Raw genomic sequence first — 8,136 nt, 5'->3', positions numbered from 1 at the left:
TGTCACGGATTGCCGGGGCAAGCCGTGTGGAATGTAGGAAGGACCCAAAAGGCAGCAGCTCGGTGCAGATGAGTATTTATTTAACAAAAGAAAATACAAACAGCAATGGCGTGGGTGAAGGTGAAGCAGGAAAACCTAAACTGGGTAAAACTAACAAAACAAACTAGAAACGAAGATGCAGGGAGGTCCGGGGAAATACATAGGAAGACGCAGGGAGACGAGGGGAAACAACACAGACGATAACCAGCAACTACCTATGACAGAAAGACACAACTTAAATACATCTCAGAGAACACAGGGAGATTACACGCAGGTGGGGAACACAGCTGGGAGTGATTAACGTGACGAGACTAGGGAGGCAAACTGAAAACACTCACATAAGACGCAGACCATCACAATAAACAGGAAACACATACAGCAATGACATAACACACCAACTTAACACAGACTGGGGGACACAGAACATAGGAGACATGAACAGAAGAGTACAAACACCCAAGGTAACCAAAACCACAGAATACTAATAGACTAAACATAAACACGGAGTCACAGACTCCGGACCATGACAGGACCCCCCCCTCAAAGGCTGGCTCCAGACAGCCCAACAAAAATCAGCCAGAAAAAACAGAAAACAACCCGACCAGGGCGGGCGGCGGGGGCCCAGGACGGAGGGCTCGGGGCAAAACAAAACAGGAGCACCAGAAGGTCAAGGACAAAAAGACAAACAAAAACACGAGTCCAAAACCAAAAGAAACGAGCACACCAAGCACAGGAAAACAGAGTCCAAAAAGAAGAGTCCAGGGGGCCGGCCAGGGGCCGACAGCACAGGAGTCCAAGACAAAGAGTTCGGGGGCCGACCGTGCGGGCGGCAATGGCGGCGACGTGGACACAGTTCGGGAGGCCGGCCGTGCGGAGGCAACGAGACGGCTGTCGGGGGCCCGTCAAGGCAGGCACAGGATGGGGTCCGGGGGCCGAGCCGTGCGGAAGGCAACGGCGGCCGCTCAGGCGATGGCGGTCCGGGGGCCGGCCGTGCGGAAGGCAACGGCGGCGACACACACACACACACACACACACACACACACACACACACACACACACACACATAGAAAAACCCAGAGGGAACACGAGTGTGGCCCATGAATAATGTAAAAGATGGCAGCGCATCCATCCACCACCCATAGCCCCATTCCTGTAGCTTTTGTAGAATATATATCTCCACTGAATACCCTGCCATAAGCGTATGGCATGTATATAGAGCACTATTACAAACTAGCGTCACCGGTCAAACTATTTCTATAGGAGGTAGCTTTCCCTCTTGGCTTCACTATAAATTCCAGTGAAAAGGAAATCATCCATTAACAGCCTTTCATCTTACATCAAGTGAAAAATATAAAATGAGTACAAAGAACAGTCACTTAGAACATAAAACAGTGATAAAGTAAAAACCAGAGGAATTTCACCAAGGAGATGATTATTTGTCTAGGACCTCAAATGTCAGTCCTATAGGCTTTCTGGGCTCCTGCCTATAAGCAAGTGAGGCCTTTTAGTCAGTTTTAGAAGTGTAGATATGTTGGTTTTTATACCTTTGTACGCATCCTGTTTAACTGCTTCCCCATTTTTTCTGTCTTAAACTAAGATATAAACTTCATATTTAGGGATTTATTCAAACATTGCACAGATAAGACTACCTCTAAGCAGGAAAACAGTCAAAGTGTGTGTTTTAAGATGGCGTTTGAAGTGAAATAGTTGGTTTCCTACACCAAAAGACCAAATTTTGCATTTAATAATAGACCATGTTGTAGTGTGACACTGAAAATCTCACATGTGCTGAACAACTCACATGTGTTGTTTTGGGGCTGGTTTGTTGTCTTAATTGCCATTTTCTAAAACAGGAAATTCCTCTGTGGCATAAACACAATTACATTTTTTTTTAAAATAATCCTTTCATAAAATCTTGTCCTGACTTCTTAAGAGATTGGAAGATTCTTAAAATCCTCCAGTTTATTTTAAGTCTATTATTAAGATATGCAGCAGCAAAGTGTGAAAAGTAAAAGGAGGATGAAAGAAAGTGTTTGCACTTTAATAAAACTTGCAGTTGAGCTGAGTGTGTGCTTGTATCAGCTGGGATTTATTTAAACAATGTGAATGTACAGTAGGATAAGTGTGGTAGGTGTGTGAGTCTATTATCCATGCATGAAGTATAAATCAAAAGGTGACAGGCAGAGCGAAAAAATGAGACTTTCTACCCTCCAAGACCACATTTAGATTACTTTCACACCTATAGAATAATGCGATCTTATCTACAGCAGCTTTAGAATATATATAAGGCAGTCAAAGGAGTATACAGATCAGTTGGCATGGCCACTTTAAATGCTTTAGACTTGTGAATCAAGGTGATGAAATTCATACCTGAGCCAGTTTCGAAAGTGTGTTGCCTGTGCCTGAAATTTCTCCATGCAGAGAAGCTAGCCTCATCTGCATTCCCCTTCTGTGTGCCAGTCTTTGTGTTTGAGGGACCTGGCCCTCTGAATGACAATAATCCCAAAGTATTAATGAGGCAGTGCGTGTCTGAATCCTCATTCTTGCTGTTAACACCACAAGCGGGTGGTGTTCGGTTGAACCTGTAGCCCCTGTGCTTTGATAGAGGGCCTCTGCAGCAACCCGAAGAGCTCTCTCGGCCATTACGTTGGTTGCTGTCCAACACGGCTGCTCTGGATTTCGCATATCCCTCATTTCTTTTGGCTGGTTTGCTATCTTTAGAGGATCTGTGGCAGGACGAGGTACCAAGGCGAATTGACAATGTAGACCTACACAAAGCTGGTTTACGTGCTCCTTTCCCCTGTAGTTCCACAAGGGAAATACAAAGTGGCTTGTCCAAAAACACAAAGGATCTAGTGCACCTCAGAGGCACCTCGTGATAAATACAAGACCGGTAAGAAGGCTGTGAGGAGAACAGGTTCTTTACTGAGCCACCAATCACTTCCTGCTTTCTGTCTTCCTCTGTATAGCTCAGTCTGCAGTGCACAAGTTGTACTTTCTTCTTTCCGGGATCTTTCACTGCCAATCCATCAGCTGGTGAGTAGGCCCGTCTGAAGTCACTTGGCGTCAGGTAGCCAGGATTTGGTCTGCACACGTTCAGTTGGGAAACTGAGACTCTCATGGTGGGTTTAGATTGGGCTCTTCTCCCAAAGGTTTCTGCCACTTCTGGAGGAGTTGCTAACTTCACAGGTTGTGTTGGCGTGGATATCTTGGAGACTTAAAGTGATGGTAGGACCTTAAAGGGCTGCAGTGAAGAAGGAAGAAAATGTCTCTGTGGACTCTTTACAACCACCTCTGGGGGTATCTTCAGTCCAAAACAAGGTGGAAAGTTCACTGAAGATATCCAGTAACTGTTGCCTGAGAATAGACCGTCTCTGCTGTTGCTCTAAGAGACACTCGCCTCACACTTGCCTCTTACCCCCACCACACACCCAGCGACAGGACATTTCTGTGCAGTGAAGCGGTGATATCCGTATTTGAGGGCTATGAAAAGACAGAGAAAAGAAAAATGTCTTGTATCAGAATTGTGCTCCAAGTCTTCATTTAATACCCCTGCAAACCAAGAGGTTCTGTAGTTGAAATGAAACAAAGAAAGACTGCAAATACAAAGATATGAACTGCTGTAATGTGACAGGGCAGACTTATCATCTGCTCTCCTGTGCTACTTGTTTCTTTATCTGTTGCTGTTTCCATGACAATGTGCAACTTGATGGACAGCATGTGGGGACAAATTATCCATGACATTTAAAATGAACAATCCAGTTGGTCCTTTGAAAAACAAAGATCAGTGCCTTCCCTGTTTCTATTTCAAACTTCACCTAAAAAAAGAAAATCAAAGATCGAACAGGACAGTTTCCTACTGTCGCTGCAAGGATACTTTACCGGTTAATATTTTTTTTCTTCTGATCGTTTTTGAAGGGCAAACTATGAAACATCTTCCCCAAACATCCCTTGAGTTGACTCACATCCTCGAGAGCTAAATATCAGGAGATGTTTGCACAAATATAATTTGGATTAATGAATGACATTTCCTCTTGCTTGAATGTTATTATAAACCAATATTAAAGAAAACTTTAAACATAATTTAATTAGATTTAGAGATTCCTTTTTAATCCTCAATTTAAATGCTTTTTGTTGAGAATTAAATGTTAAGATTTGATTTTCCACTTACATCTTAAAGTACAAAATACCACAAGTACACAGTGAAAGATCGCACTGTGCAGTAGCGAGCTCACCGATATTTGCAGTCACATCGGTCTAGGTCGTAGACCTCAAATAAGTATAACAAGAGCTGTTCATTGATATAAACTGTCAGTAAGTTTGGAAATCTCCAGCTGTGGAAACCTGCTGACATCGACCAGCTGTCTTATAATTCTTTCATCTGTCAGCTCAGTACAGAGAAAACATTAGCGCACTGCGGTTTCTGATTTTGGCTGCACACACCACGTATGACTTAAAAGAGAAGTCCACTTCAAAGGCACACTCCTCAACATAAAATGCAATTATCAGACTTACCCACTCATCACAAAAGTACACCTATCCTGTCACAGAAAATGGTAGTTCTGTTAACACTTCAATATCACATTATTCACTCCACTTTATCATGCCATCATTTATTCCACGCTCGGAGCCATGCTTATTCCCACCTAACAGCATCCAAAAGAAAAATCTCTCTCTCTTGCTTTCTGCTTTCCAGCTCAGCTGACGATGACTCTCCTAACATAGCTATCTGCCTGCTTGGCTGGCACTTTTTGGATAATGTCTTGACACCGTACAATAACCTAAATGTTTTGTCCTATTGTTTCAGAAGGCAAAGAAAAAGGCTTTATCAACTCATTTTATTCACCACTGAGCATAGTTCAGTTTTTTAATCATGATACCCAAAGTGCACTGCTCTCTAAACAAAGCCCAATGTAGTTATTACAGTCAATAAAACTGAGATTATTATGAATGGAGGCGTAATTTACTCAAGCACACAGAGCATTCTTTCAGTGTTATACAATGCTACAGTGAGACCTTGCAAATATAAGTCTCGCTGTTGGCCCGTTCAGATGTTTGCATGAATTGTACAGAGCATATTATACAAGGGAAGTAATTATGTTTACTGTGTGTGCTCCACTTTGAGGTGAATCACTTGGGAACTGAATGCAGGCCCGAACAACAACGCTGAAATAGAAATTAATACATACATGGTTTCAGCCCATTTTCCCTTTGATTTATTTTCTCCTTAGCCAACAAGTGTAATTGAAATTATTTGAATATGCAGTGTTTGTTAAAAACAAGATATTTAAGAATTCAGATCATCAGGTGACTTTTTTGACAATAAACATGGTAACATGAATTTAAAAAAACCGAAATGACCAAAAGCTTGAATCTCTTTTAATGGACCAGACCCTTTAGGGGTGCCAGAATTTACCGATATTCGTGATGACTGATATGTTAAAGATATAGAAATATAGATATCATGTTTACATTTTGTAAATTATCAAATACTTCAATTATTCAACTACTCATTAATGCAAATATCTAATCTGTCAATCACCCTCCAGTTCACTGAATTTAGGCACAAGACAAGAATCGACTGATGCTGAAGTTCAAATGGGAAAGAAAAGTGATTTAAGTGACTTTGAATGTGATGTTGCTGTTGCCATGTTTCAGCAGATCTGAGAATTTCAGAAACACCTGATCTCCTGGGATACACAATACAACAATCTTTACCGTTTACAGACAGAAGACCAAAAAAGAGAAAATACCCAATAATAGGCAGTTCTCTGGGCTTTGTTGATGCCAGATGCCATAAGAGTATGGGGAGACTGGTTTGAACTGATAGGAAGGCAACAGTAACTCAAATAACCAATGAAATAACCATGATATGCAGAACAACATCTCTGAACTAATGACAAACCTTGACACAGATATGCTACAGCAGTAGAAAGACATAGCAGATGCTGCTCCTGCCAGTAAGAATGGGAAACTGGGGCTACAGTTCACCAAGGCTCACCAAACTTGGACAAAGGATTTTGGACAATTTCTCCTGCAACGTTTAGATTGGTAGAGTTAGCATTTGATGGAAAACAGTGGGAAAGCATGGATCCATTCTACCTTGTATCAGTGGTTGAGGATGGTGGTGGTGCGATGGTGTGGGGAGTATGTCTTTGGCACACTTTTGGACCCTTTAGAACCAAGTGAGCATCATTTAAACACCACAGCCTACCTGAGTATTGTTGATGATCATATCCATCCCTTTGTGACCTCAGTGCACCCATCCAACCCTACCAACAAGAAAATGCAGTAAGTTCAGATAATCTCAACCTGCTTTCCTGAACAGGACAATGATTTCATTGTCATTGTAGTCAAATGACCTCCGCAGTCACCAGGTCTCGCTCTAATAGGACACCTTTGGAATTTGGATGAATGGCAGATTCACATGTTTATAGTATTTTAGTACAGGCTAGAGTTTCTCACACTTGTAATTTATGTATAATTTAATTGCCAAGAAGAATGTAAAATATATAAATGACTGATATCATTAGCATGTTACCCCTACTTCATACTTTTTCTAACAGCTAGCACAAGCGGCTGAAAAGGCTCCAGAGGAGCACTGCTTACTCCTGCGTCAGAAATGAGTGCCCCACTCTTTTTGATTTGTTTTATGTACGGTAGGTTTCAAAAAATGAAATTAACTAAGGTTAATGAAGAATTGAAAGAAAGACACACTGTTGGTCTGCCATGTCTTACTCTATAGAATAGAAGCCAGTCTTGTTCTTTAAAAGTAACCATTATGCACCAACCAGTCAGTCTGTGAGAGATTGGAAGAAAATATGCAAGCTGCATAGCAAGGTGTGCATGGAAGACAGAGTGACAACACACAGACAGTGAACAGGGTTTGAACTTGGCAGATGTGAATATTTGCTTATTGTTGCATGCATGGAAACCAGTGATTGAGTAAACCTCTGTGTTCCTGACAGTGCCAGGAACACAGAGGGAGGCAGTGGGACCTACAGCTAGTTAGGAAGCAGACAGGCTGTGCAGAACTGTGGGCATATGAGAGATAAACCCATCAGCACAGCCAGTGTTGAAACGAAGCTTACCGAGAGAGCTCTGAGAGACAAAATACTGGTATGTGTGGTTATTAGCATAGGTCGTTTCTGTCATGAACTAGTGTTATTACCCCGGCCCTCCACTTTATGCATGCAGTGTCTTTAATTTCTCTGCAAACTTGACTTACAACGCAAAACAAAGCAAAGAACCCAGCTATTTTCCACTCTCTGTTAAATTATTAGTTAAATTATTGTTCGAGCACACATTCAATATTGATCAATGTGTCACGGATTATGAGGAAAACATACACGTTGCATTCATGCGTGCTCCTCATTATGAGCTGTGGCAGTGGCATACTTGTTCCTGGATTAGTGGAATTCTTTCGAAGTGAGTCAAGCATGCCGTAATAGTCCTGACTGTGGGACACTGGAATGTGGTCACATGGACAGTAATTAGTTCAAAATCACAATATCAAAACATGCCACTGGCCTCAGGAGTTTTTTTTATGGAAATTAAAACCCAAAAAGCCTCCCAAAAAAACATTTTGAAGATTAGTTTTCCAGAAAGTCTGTTCGGTTTGGGTAGATTGTATCGATAACTCCTATGACCACATCGTTTATCATAATATATTTTCCATAAGGGTAACAATTATTGACCTAACATTTACTTTAAATCCAAAAACATTTTTTAAACAAAATTTCATCAGTCTGAAATCTCCCGTCCAACCATATTGTGGAGCACTCTTACCTTATAAAGAAGAGTATCTGTGTTAAAGAGGTGACTGTCCAATCTTTCCTTGGAAAAGATATAACCCCTTTTCCAGCAGCAGCCACTGTGTGAGCTGTCCTGCACTCACCCAGGAGTATAACAGATCTGTGTAGTCATCAGGTAGCTGAGGGTGCTCTGTGGTATTTTCTCAAGCTGTATTGGAAACTCCTCTCAGCTGACAGGGGCTCAAGGAGAAAAGAAAAACCAATCAACTAAGTCAATATGTTTATAAAAATTAGCCAGTGAGCTTAAGCTAGCCAAATGAGAGTGAACAGCCGATTACACTGT

The sequence above is a fragment of the Haplochromis burtoni genome, unplaced genomic scaffold (assembly GCF_018398535.1).
Source record: "Haplochromis burtoni strain Fernald_Lab_line unplaced genomic scaffold, NCSU_Asbu1 Contig_7, whole genome shotgun sequence".
Classification (NCBI taxonomy): Eukaryota; Metazoa; Chordata; class Actinopteri; order Cichliformes; family Cichlidae; genus Haplochromis; species Haplochromis burtoni.
Note: the sequence above shows the minus strand (reverse complement) of the source record.